This window comes from Ambystoma mexicanum, chromosome 13 (assembly GCF_040938575.1).
Source record: "Ambystoma mexicanum isolate Mex_15411 chromosome 13, UKY_AmexF1_1, whole genome shotgun sequence".
NCBI lineage: Eukaryota > Metazoa > Chordata > Amphibia > Caudata > Ambystomatidae > Ambystoma > Ambystoma mexicanum.
In genome coordinates, this window is record NC_090938.1 from 626,272,799 (window position 1) to 626,286,281 (window position 13,483).

Below are 13,483 nucleotides of genomic sequence, written 5' to 3' on the forward strand. Positions count from 1 at the left end.
GTATCTCTGTGATATACAGTCACTGAAGAACTCATAACTCCAGTCTCCTCTCTTCATAGCCATCAATTAAACTTTGTCTTGCTATGCATCGAAAGGACAAATAAGTTGAAACTCTCACTTGTTTTTCCATCTCATTTTTGCTGGGGACAGAGACCAGAATGGGTGGTGTGGAGGAGGTGGCTGCTTTTTATGTTTGGTCTCCTATTGTCCTGTGATCACCCTCCCAATCAAGACTACAATTAATTAATCTTTTATAGTGGGCTTAATATGGGAGACCAGTCTCTAAGCATGCAACCCGAATTTGAACCTATGTTGTCTTGCTTCCAAGACAAACATCTTTCCCCTGAGCTATTCTCCCAGTCCTTGATCATCCCCTCTTACTTACCTAGATTCAGAAGAGAACCAGTGAAAAATAAATATGAACGATGTCAGTGCTTGCCCTTGCTTCTACATTCCCTTTGTGTCCTCCATGTCATAATATGCAACTTTTATTGCACTCCTAATTAAGAGTGCAGGTGATATGTGTTGTGTTTCACACCCAGCACCCCCCAACACCCTAAAACTAAGGTGTGAGAAATGTACCATTTGAAGTTCAAATAAGGGGGGCATACAGATAGCCAACAAAATCAATCTTTTTCCCTATTTAAACTGTGCAATTGCAATAACACTGTGACATTTCACACAGTAAGATTATGGCAGCACCAGACTTTCAATGCACCCCTCCGAATACACGCATCCCACTGCGTGGGGTGTCTCACACGCGATTGAGCCAGTGTGAGTGGGGTACATGTATTACTGGGGTGCGCGGGAAGTTTCACACGCGATTGGGCCAGTGCAAGCAGGGTACGTGTATTACTGTGGTGCCTGGGAAGTTTCACACGCGATTGGCCTGTGTGAGCTGGGTACCTGTATAACTGGGGTGCGCGGGAAGTTTCACACGCGATTGGGCCAGTGCAAGCGGGGTACGTGTATAACTGGGGTGCGTGGGAAGTTTCACATGTGATTCGCCCTCTGGTGAGGGCTGCATGGATTTGGGGGGTGCGCGGGAAGTTTCACACGCGATTGGCCCTGTGTGTGTGGGCTACATAAATTACTGGGGTGCGCGGGAAGTTTCACATGTGATTGGCCCAGGGCGAACGGGGTACGTGTATAACTGGGGTGCGTGGGAAGTTTCACAAGCGATTGGCCCTGTGCATGCGGGCTACGTGGATTACAGGGGTGCGCGGGAAGTTTCACACGCGATTGGCCCAGTGCGACTGGGGTATATGTATAACTGGGGTGCGCAGGAAGTTTCATATGTGATTGGCCCTGTGGGTGTGGGCTATGTGGATTACTGGGGTGCACAGGAAGTTTCACACGCGATTGTTCCTGTGCGAGCGGGGTACGTGGATTACTGGGGTGCGCGGGAAGTTTCACACGCAATTGGCCCCGAGCGAGCGGGGTACGTGTATAACTGGGGTGCACGGAAAGTTTCACACATGATTGGCCCTGTGCGTGCAGGCTACGTGGATTACTGGGGTGCGTGGGAAGTTTCACATGCGATTGGTCCTGTGCGAGCGGGGTACGTGGATTACTGAGGTGCGCAGGAAGTTTCACATGCGATTGGTCCTGTGCGAGCGGATACATGGATTTGGGGGGTGCGTGGGAAGTTTCACACGCGATTGGCCCTTGTCGTGCGGGCTACGTGGATTACTGGGGTGCACAGGAAGTTTCACATGTGATTGGTCCTGTGCGAGCGGGGTACATGGATTTGGGAGGGGGTGTGCAGGAAATTTCACATGTGATTGGCCCAGGGCGAACGGGGTACGTGTATAACTGGGGTGCGTGGGAAGTTTCACAAGCGATTGGCCCTGTGCATGCGGGCTACGTGGATTACTGGGGTGCGCGGGAAGTTTCACACGCGATTGGCCCAGTGCGACTGGGGTACATGTATAACTGGGGTGCGCAGGAAGTTTCATATGTGATTGGCCCTGTGGGTGTGGGCTATGTGGATTACTGGGGTGCACGGGAAGTTTCACACGCGATTGTTCCTGTGCGAGCGGGGTACGTGGATTACTGGGGTGCGCAGGAAGTTTCACACGCAATTGGCCCCGAGCGAGCGGGGTACATGTATAACTGGGGTGCACGGAAAGTTTCACACATGATTGGCCCTGTGCGTGCAGGCTACGTGGATTACTGGGGTGCCTGGGAAGTTTCACATGCGATTGGTCCTGTGCGAGCGGGGTACGTGGATTACTGAGGTGCGCAGGAAGTTTCACATGCGATTGGTCCTGTGCGAGCGTATACATGGATTTGGGGGGTGCGTGGGAAGTTTCACACGCGATTGGCCCTTGTCGTGCGGGCTACGTGGATTACTGGGGTGCACGGGAAGTTTAACATGTGATTGGTCCTGTGCGAGCGGGGTACATGGATTTGGGAGGGGGTGTGCAGGAAGTTTCACATGCGATTGGCCCAGTGCGAACAGGGTTCGTGTATAACTGGGGTGCGTGGGAAGTTTCACACGCGATTGGGCCTGTGCGATCAGAGTATGTGGATTTGGGGGGGTGCGCGGGGAGTCCCTCACGTCAATTGCCAGTGTGGGTTCTCACAGGTGTGCCCTCCACCCCCCTCCACGGACCCTGCAGGCAACCCACACCAGAGAGGACTACCCAGCACCCCTGATCATGTCCTGCAGGCAGTCCATCCACCATGGGCATGCCCCCAGCCAGGCACATGTCACCTTGCACTAGTGACCACCAACTCATGTCCTCCAGCACCCCCACCCCCCAGCAGTGAGGGGCACCTACCAGCAGGCCCCCACTCATGTCCCACTCATGTCCCCCTGCACCCCCACACCCCAGCAGTGAGGGGCACCTGCCAGCAGGCCCCCACTCATGTCCCTCTGCACCCCCATCCCCCAGCAGTCAGTGGCACCTGCCAGCAGGCCCCCACTCATGTCCCCCAGTGCCCCCATCCACCAGCAGTCAGGGACACCTGCAAGCAGGCCCCCACTCATGTCCCCCTGCACCCCCACCTCCCAGCAGTCAGGGACACCTGTCAGCAGGCCCCCATTCATGTCCCCCTGCACCCCCAGGCCCCAGCAGTCAGGGGCACCTGCCAGCAGGCCCCCACTCATGTCCCATTCATGTCCCCCAGCACCCCCACCCCCCAGCAGTCAGGGGCACCTCCAAGCAGGCCCCCACTCATGTCCCCCTGTACCCCTGCACCCCCAGCAGTGAGGGGCACCTGCCAGCAGGCCCCCACTCATGTCCCCCAGCACCCCCACCCCCTAGCAGTCAGAGGCACCTGCCAGCAGGCCCCCACTCATGTCCCCCTGCACCACCACCCCCAGCAGTCAGGGTCACCTGCCAGCAGGCCCCCACTCATGTCCTCCTGCACCCCCACCCCCCAGCAGTCAGGGGCACGTGCCAGCAGGCACCCACTCATGTCCCCCTGCACCCCCACCCCCCAGCAGTCAGGGGCACCTGCCAGCAGGCCCCCACTCATGTCCCCCCAACACATCAACATGACCCACAATCATGGCCCTTGTGGCCACCCAAATCCCAGCCCCGCCCCCCTGGCCAAAGAAACAACCAAGCATAACATACACACCACATTGGACAATCCAAATGGCATGTATGTAGACCAACACATGTCCGTCACATACACACAATGGGTGCCAGTGAATGTGAAAACCCACATCGTGACATGCATGAAACCAATGAGAGAATACCAGACATTGAAGTATGTGAAAAGATGTATTGAACCAAAAATAGTGTGGAAAAAAAAGTAAACACAAAACTAATGACATAAGGAAAACAAAGCAGATTGTAACATAATGATAAAACAAGTAAATCAGAATCCAAAATATATGAAAAATAAATTGTCTCCAGAGTCTCCCTCCAAAAAAGCAAATCCAAACAGAAATGAAAAAGTAAAATCCATTGCTCCATGGAGAAATCCGAAAAGAAATAGTTGCCAAATCCACACTCCAACTATTTACAAGTATCAAATCCCGGGTCAGTAATCCCAACTGTCCAAATGAAACCTACAAAAATGCACTAACGAAGAACTATATACAAAGATGTGGGGTATTGTCCAAGTGCCCAAAAAAAATGTAAAACAAAGGGAAACCTAACACTAACTAACTAACTATTTACAATGGCAGCGGGCTAGTCCGATGGGTCACTTTTTGATGTCCCAGGCCAGGGCATCATCGAACTCCCGCTCAATGTCCTGGAGGTGGTCCTCTTCGATGGCCCAGAGGGTTCGCAGGGACGACGACATGTTCACCTCCAACTCCCTGCGAATTGCCTCGAGGCACTCGGCCTGCCTCAGGGCCCTCCGCATGGAGTTCTCCGCCCTGACCATTGTGAGCTGTGCCTCTTCCACCCACTGCCACTCCTCATCTATGGCGTGGCCCAACCGCTGCCACACGGAAGACACTTGTCATCCTGGGTCCTCCAGCCCTCTGGCCGATGCCTGCCCCTCCGATGTTGAAGACCCCGAGGCATCATTGCTCCCACTATGTTTCTGCTGCTGGGCCTATGCCTGCGCCCTGGATCTTGCTGCCTGCACGTCCTCCTCCGGCTGGGGTGCAGTTGTCGTGGTGGCCACCCCTGCTGGACGTCTGACTCCCGACTGTGGTAGGGATGTGTCCTCCACCAGCCTGGCCGCTGGGTCAGAGGCGGCTTCATGGGGTACACAGGTGATACATGGGTGGGAAGATGGCATGGAGGATGACTGGTGCGTAGGGGGTTCAGGTGAGGAGGGGGTCACAAGAAGGTCCAGCACAAGGAGGAATCCAGCACTGGAGACCCGTCCCAGCAGGTCAGCACGGTCAAAGACGCATCCGAGATGACGTGCAGTCTCTTCTGGTGCCAGATGATGCAGTGACAGGATCAGGGACAGGATTGCACACAGGCACCTCCATGGTGGCCTGTGCTGCCTCCTGTCCCTGGCCCTGCACTGCACCACTAGCACCAGTGGAATCCCCACCTCCAGACCCTCTGTGTGTCCCTTCCGCGGCCTCCTCCTCCACCAAACCCCCCACCAACCTGGATGACTCTGTGCCATCTTCCTCTGTCGGACCCGGTGGGGTCTCAGCTGCCCCTTCTGCTGCCGAGGAGTCCACCTCCGACCTCTGCCTCTTGGACATACCCTCGGCAGCTGCGGCGTGGGACACGGCACCAGACTCCTCACTCCCCGACGAGATGACAATCTGGGAGGGGAGCCAGGCCTTGCATCTCCGGCTGGTGGTGCGATCCCTGCCGCTGCGCTCCACAGCACCCTCTCCGCCCTCTTCATCAGTTGACGCTGCAGACAGGGAGAGATAAAACACATGCATCAGCGCACTGTACAATGGACTGATACACACATGACAGTTGTACATGAGTGGCATTGTCAAAATTCAGACATGGCATCACACTCCACAACACACATGCCATTTGTAACCCCACACATGAGCACATCCACAGCAATATTGCACCATGCAGCACCATCCATACACATACAACAGCATGAGTATCCAAAGCTGAGCCTGACATCATATGAAATACGGGGAGTGCACAACACATGCACACATGCCACCACACTTACATGCATGTGTACATGTCCAACAACTGTCACAGTGATGAGATCGACATCCAAGTCACATCTGGCATTCAGCCTTCTACATGTCAGTGCCAAATGCATCCATGTTGCATCACGGTTGCACACTTGTCAAATACACACACATGCACATGTACACAGTGCAGACACATGCAGCTGGAACCACCATCCATGTGTGACACCACAACCATGGCAACATACATACACAGTAATGCATACTTGGGTGCTCCCACACCGGCATTTGGCCTCCATGCTTACCAACACATACACCATCCATGTGTCTCACACATGAGAGGAATCACATGTCTCAGCCTCATGCCCCTGTACATTCACATCCATACATGGCCCTACAAAGACACATTTGTAACCTGCACACTACTGGCACACCACAACACGCACAGCGTCCAATCAGTATGCATGTACACTTACAGCTCGACTCCAGGCGGGTCAGCCTCTCAAGGACCTGGACATGAAGCGCTGGGCGTGTGCATTTCAGGACCCTCATCTGGTGGTCTGACACCTGGCCCCGGCGCCCCTTGGCATCCGCTGCCTTCAATCAAATGGCACTGGGCCTTGTCGAGGGTCCTGGACCTGAAGTCCTCCCAGCGCTTCCCGACATTCTTGATGTGGCGTACTGCCACACCCTCCACGTTGATGGCAGTCACAATGTCCATCCAGATCCTGGTCTATCCTTCATAGTCGGCACACGAACTTCCAAAGAGAGCATCATACTGCCCCAGGACTTGCTCCACAGGACACCAACTTCTCTGGCACTGAAGATGGTGGCCCTCTGCCTCTCTGGCTGGGGGTTGCCAGTGGTGGTAGATAGTTTAGTGCCCGACATGGCAACCCCAAAGGCAGGTGTGGGTGGGCAACTGGGTCCTGGAGCTGGGCTGTGGAGAGATGGTATTCCATTCGGGAGTTTTGGTTCCAGCAGGCGTGGTCACAGCAACTGCACCCCTGGCTGACGTGCAGGCAGCAAATAGCAGGGCACTTGGGCAGCAGGCAGGCAGTCAGCAGCATATGGCCGGTGGGAGCATGCAGGGGACTCTGTGGGGCAGTAATTCGGCCTTCTGGGCAGGAGCGTGGTCTTCCGTGTGTTTTTGCGCGGCCAGCTTGATACGGAGTGATTTGGCATGTGAAAAATGTGCACATCAGCATGTAATTCAAGGAAAGGCCCTTAGCGCATAAGCGCGTCTGTGACATTACACACGCGGGTGTTTCCCTCTTGACAGGTGCATAGTGAATCAGCACATGAAGACAAAGCATGCACATGACTTCATTGGACCAAAGGCCCTTAGCGCGTTAGCGTGTCTGTGACGTGTGACGCGCAAGGGCGTTTCCCTCAACACGGGTGCATGTTCATTGTACACATGCAAAAACTGCACATCCGAGTGTCAACTCGTGTAATTGGAGGAAAGGCCCTCAACGTGTACACGCATAAGTGACGTTGTACGTGTGGGCCGATTTAAAAGGTACGTGTAGGACGCCATTTTCTTGTAGGTGCTTTTTGTGGAGAGTGAGTGGGTGAATTTTGTACTTCTTGTCGGTTCACACGCGATTACTTCACGGCGTTTCAAGTCCGTACTCCCTGTTACCTCTGACAGCTTTCAATTTTTTTGGTTGGGCCTGTTTCTTCAAACAGCATTCACTTCTTCTTTTGTCCTGTTTCCTCAGACAGCGTACAAATCTTCTTTTGGCGGGGGTGTTGCCCACGCACACATGCACGTCTTTTTCACGTTCTTTTTCCAGGCATACGGTGAGTCGCGTACATATTTACCAACTGTGCTCGCCCCGTGTGTCACGTACCCCTTCAGAGGTCATTGTAGACTGCGTGTATTACACGTACGCTTATTTTTGTGTTTCTGGGTGCCACAGCGTAGTGCGGGTTAATTTTTCCACACACGTGGTCTACAAGGGTTGTGTGCACGTTATTTTTTGATTTCGGGGTGCTTTTGCATTGCGTGACCTGTCATCTTCCCCCAGGGGTCACAGACAGCCTTGCTAGAGCACTAGGGTATGAATTCCATCTAGTACCCTACCCCTTTCACCCCCAATTACCCAGGACAATCGTTTACTGCAACTCCCATACGCACAACAACATCAGTGCCATGGTTGGGAGGTGACCAAGCGGTAAGGGAGGCAAAGGTGGCCGACCTCCAAAAGGTTGGCGTGGTGGACGTGGTAGGAGATGTGGCCAGGATTTGCAGGGTGCCCCTAGACCCCCAGGTGTGGAGGACCAATCAGGCACACCCATGCCCCCCATGGTTGTGGGAAATGTAGCTGACACCATTCCCAGCTCAGCCCTTGTTGGACCAGCCCATTGTGGCACCTCACCCAGCACAGGATGACTCCCAGGCTGACTTCCAGGTCAGCAAGTCTAAGCCACGTGTGGCGGTGCAAGTTGGTGTCACCAGGCTATGTGGATCTGGGGCAGCGATGTCATCTGCTGCCCCAAGTAGGCAGGGTGGGGAGGCTGCAGGGGCAGCTGCAGCTCTATCCACCCCAGCTCTGAGTCTCCCAGTCGGGACAGTGTCCGTCCAGGTCCATCAAACCGACGTTGCCCCTGCAACATCACCTTCAGCCAATGCCTGCACCAAGACCTATGGTCATTGTGCATTCGCACACTTAAAGTACCCAGTCCACCGGTGCTTCTGCCCCTACTGACCAGAGCGGCGTAAGCCACTCAGGCTCCGCTCCACCTTTGAAAAAGAAGAAGAGGGGTTCTCTGGCACTACAGGCTGAGACCCCAGACACGGCTACACATTCCGGCACGTCAAGGAAGCCTAGCGTTAATGACACCGAACTTGATGCACTTGTGGCCAATGTGTCGGCACATAGCCGCAAAATGGTGGTGACTGCAGGGTGCAAGACAACACCTGGTCAACGTAGGGAACACTGGAAGACCATCGCGGACCGCATAAGTGCCCTTGGATTTGTGAGGCGCACAGCTGATGATTGCTACAAGCGGTGGAATGACCTAAAACACAGAGCAAAGAACAAGCTGGCCTCAAATCATGGCGCTACTCTGGTGACTGGCGGTGGGTCTCCACCAGAGGACAACAAACTCACTGAACATGAGTCTGTTGCTGGAACCTTTGTTAAAGAGGAATGGATCCAAGGCATGGGAGACCTACCTGATTACAACACATTGTCCGGTGAGTGCCCATGCATGTGTGTGTAACCCATGTGTATGTTGTTGATTTAACGGGTTCTGATTGAGTGCCAGGTTGAGGGTGTGTACTCCTGAGTGTTATGGGTCACCCATGTGCTTCCTCCAATACATTCACGTGCCTTGGATTTGGGTATGACAGTATCTCTTCTGCCCACAGTAGCCAATTAGCCCAACATTACTAAAGTTGCCCTTGAATTGTAATCTTGCAACAACATTGTTCTGTTTTTTTTTCTGTGTTCATTCAGGCTGATTGTTTCTATTATCCCATTTTTGCTATGCTTTTTTCAGCCCTAATGCCACATATGTGCCATGCGTCTGTCATTGTTTACACCACACATTGTGCCACATTTGTTACCTGGTTATGTGAATGATTAGACCATTCAGGGCGATAGAGTATTGGCCTGCTGCAATTTATTTTTAGGGCCTGTTTGCATGTGGAACATGATAGTTGTTACCTGTCATGTTAAAGCGAGCAACCATTGATGTGTACCCCTGCCTACAATCACTGTATTATTGTACACTGGATGTGTTGCAGTGTGTGGCACATGCATTTTTTGCCACACTATTTAGCATTTTTCATCTCATCATGTCCATCTCACATGGATGGGTGACAGTACTCATTCACTGACATATCACTGTAGTTGTCTAATTTACCATGGCTATGCTACATGCCATCTGTGTGCTGGCATGTGTCATGTATGTGTATTGGACAGGCCACTCACAGGTTAATGTGTGATGCCAGTGCTAGCCAGCATGCAGCAAATGTGTTGCTTTTCCATCTTGGTGTCCTCAGTGTCTGCCTTTTTGACTCCCCTTCCATCTCATTGACAGTGCATGCATGCCAGGGTTATAGTCATGTGGGACATGTGTTAAGCATGTACATGATATCTGTCTTGTCAGGCCTATGTGTGTGCTATGGTGCTCATGCCTGTTTCCATTTGTTGTATTTCATGTTTTTGCAGGTGAAGACACACTTGATGCTGGTGAGGTTGAGGAGATGGTGCAGACCCAGGAGGAATCTCAGCCACGACCAGGCACCAGTGGAGCACGTGGTGTGGTGGTGGGTGAAAACCCTTTCTTACTGCAGACCATATTGTCCAGGGGTGTCTCTGGGTTCACCTCCCCAGACCTCTATTCAGGTGCTGGGTAGGATGATGAGACTTATGTGCTGTTGCAGATGAGTTCTTCTGGCAGGGATTCTGTTCTGTCCAACCCACCTGCACCAGGGGTAGAACGCTCTATGGGGATGTCAGTGTTGGTAGGTCCACCTTTGGTGGTTACGGATGCAGGGTCACACTCCACAACATCTGATCCTGTTCCAGGGCCAGCAGATCAGAGGGGGAATGCAGTTCTGCAGCCTCAGGCAGTGCCAGCACAGCAAGGTGCAGATCACCTTGCCCCAAACAGGTGTGGTGCCCGCCGACGTGGTGGCTGTGCGCCACCAGGCAATACTGTATGGGAAAACTCCATGTACAGTATGGCAACCCAACAAGCAGCATCAGTTGAAATGATGGCTCAGGCAAAGGAGAGGGTGGCCACTTCCATTATCCCCCCTGAAAGGCAGATGGAGCAACAACAGCAGGCAACAGACTCCATTTGCCAATTCCACAGGGAAAACATGTTGGCGTCCAACAGGGACCGACGGGCGGCACTGGAGACTCTGCGCAAATCCATATCAATAGAGTCACAGGGCCACAGGGAAACCCTGAGGGTAGAACTCCATAATCTCAGGAAGAGTCTGCTTGAACTTGAGGCTTCCCGAAATATTAGGGCTGAACAGCAGCTGGAGCATCTCACATGTGCACTCTCAGCTGAGCTGCAGGCAACACATGAGGAGATCCGGGCATCACACGAGGCCATGCGTGCAGAACTGCAGGCAACCAGTGAGGTGCTGCATGGGGATCTGCGCACTATAATCCTCCAGAATCAGACCTTCCAGACCTGCATGCTTGCTGCCATGGAGGACCATACCAGGGCTTTGCGTTGGCTGCCTCCCACAGTGCCACCACCACCTGATGCAGCAGCAGATGGTGAAGAGAGCGACAGCAGTTGTACCACAATGGCATAGCCGTGCAGGCCATGAGCCCATGGAGGTATTTTTATTTTTCGCAACATCCACGCAGGTGGGTGTTGGTGTGCACCCTCTCCTCGAACCTCCTGGGTGCCCCCGCCCTGGGACCCCACATGGCCATTTTTTTTTGTTTGTTTTTTTTACAGTATGTTGCCTTGTGTTGTTCCCATGGGCATCCACTGTGTATTCCGGCTGGGCACATGCAGGCTTGTCCTGAGTTTGGGTTAGATGCTTGGGTTCCTGACACACACACCCCTCCTGCTTCCCGTTTCCATGGGCTTGCAAAGGGTGTGACCAAGTGACAGTGACTTACACAGTGACATTGGGCTCCCTTGAGATGTGTGGGCAGTCTGTAGTCAATTCTGTGTGGACATCCCTAGTTGGTATTGTTGTTGTATTGAACACTGCATGGTGTATTGATATGTGCTTGTGCATCCATGTCTTCCTCCTAATTTGCAGGTTCCTTCCTCATGTCTTCACAAGGCCGTCTCCTTTGCAGATGGAGTTAATGTTGTATGCAGTACACTGACACATTTGCGTGGCAGCAACACTCTACAGTTGGAAGGGGTCGATGTGCTGGCTTATTCAGGTTGTAAGACTACCAATACTTTGACTTAGTACTGTCATGGTTTTGCAATGTTTCATGGTGTGTTGCTGTATTGTGTTGGTGGTAAGTATTTGGTCATGTGTGCTGTTTGTTATTGATTACTGGGAGCAGATTGTCTGTGGGCAGTTTCCATTTGGGACAGTGCACTTTGTGACACTTGTGTCAGGTCTTGTGCATTGCTTTGTTTGCTTTCACATTGCATGACATGCCATGGTAAGTTGGGTAGCGGAGATGTTTTCATGTTGTGCTTTGCAAGGGGGTAATCATTCTTGCAGCATAGATGTATGTCTTTTAATGACACAGCATCGGTTGTCTTTCGGTAGGTAGGGATGCACACAAAGTAACACTTCCAGGTGTCCAATCTCAGGCTGGTACGGTTGTGACAGTTGACTCTCCCTTATGTCATCATCATTGATTGTCAGCTGGTATGTGCCAGGGCTGTGTGTACTCCACAGGGGTGTGAATTTAGGTGAAGTAATTATCCACCAGCTGCGTACGGGCTGCCTCAACACGTGCCCTTTCCCCTCCCATGCGCAGCGGCCGTGCATGTGGTTGGGGATGTGGGGGCACCACAATGTCCACCGGCAGGCCCCGGAGTGTTGCAACGTTGTGCAGGACACATGCTGCCACTATGATGCTGCACACTACTACGGGAGCATATAGCAGCTGCCTACCAGAACGGTCAAGGGAGCGAAAGCATGACTTGAGCACTCCAAATGTGCGCTCCACTATGCCCCGGGTTGCAATATGGGCTGTGTTGTATCTTACCTCGGGTGGTGTGGTGGGGTTCCGAATTGGCGTCATCATGTGGGTGCTCAGAGGGTAGGCACTGTCCCCTGGGGAGGTGATGATGGGTATCATTACTGGGGTTGTGACATTACTCAGTATCTGCATGCATGCATGTGTAGCAGCATTTATACTCACCGAGCAGCCATGTATCGCCATGCCGCACAGCTTCTAGGTCCCGGTTTAGGGTTGACATTCTGTAAATGAAACTGTCATGGGTGGACCCTGGATAGTTGGCATATACTGAGGTGATGATTCCCTTGGCATCACATACTACCTGCACGTTGATGGAATGCCAGTGCTTGCAGTTTCTATAGATGTGCTCAGATGCCCTGGGGGGACGTAGAGCCACATGGGTGCAATCAATGGCACCTAGCACTTTGGGGAAGTGTGCCACCCCATAAAAATCCTGGACGGCAGCATGCCTTTCTGCAGGTGTTCTAAGCAGGTATATGTGCCTGCGGACTGATGGGCGTGCAGTCATGATGGCCAACACCTGGTGTAGGCAGCGTGACTGCGTGGCCTGTGACACCCCCCCACTACAGCACTTGTCCACTGAAATGATCCAGTGGCCAAGAAGTGCAGTACATTAAGCACCTTTTCCAGGGGGCTCAGTGCTTGGGAACACATGGTGGGTGATTTGAGGTCATCCTCCCACTCACTCACCAGGTCAAGTATTATGTGAGGTGGAAACCTGTACCTCCCATACACCTGGTCATCAGGCATCCCAAAAATGCTGTTTCTGGGTGTTAAAATTATGGGCCTGACTATCCTCCTCCTCCTCCTGCGGTATACCACGACCACTGCTGCGAGGAACGGTATATTCATCGTAGCATCTGAGCATGTTTGTTGTTTGCGTGCACTTTTATGTTGTGCGGGTCCACGTACGCTTGCTTCCTGCTGGCGTACATGTTTCCGGATTAGCGCGTCTTTTTTGGCGCACGCGTTAGCCCTGTTCCATTCCATGAATACGTGTTGTAGGCACGCGTGTGGGCGTTCCGCCCATTTGCCTCCTGTACTTCCCCCATAACGCCCACATTTTCACACGTTGTTCCCCATTCCTCGTGTTACGCTCCGTGTTCTGCCTACTTTAGTTGTGTGCGCTGCGCTATGTGTGCTTTTGCTGTGTGCGTAGCGCACGCTGCTTGATGTTGTGTGCGCCCGCGTGCGCCATGCAGGATTTTAGTGCACATCCATGGTTTTACATGCGCACAGACTTCCATGAATCAATGTGCGTGGGTTTTGCTGCGATTTT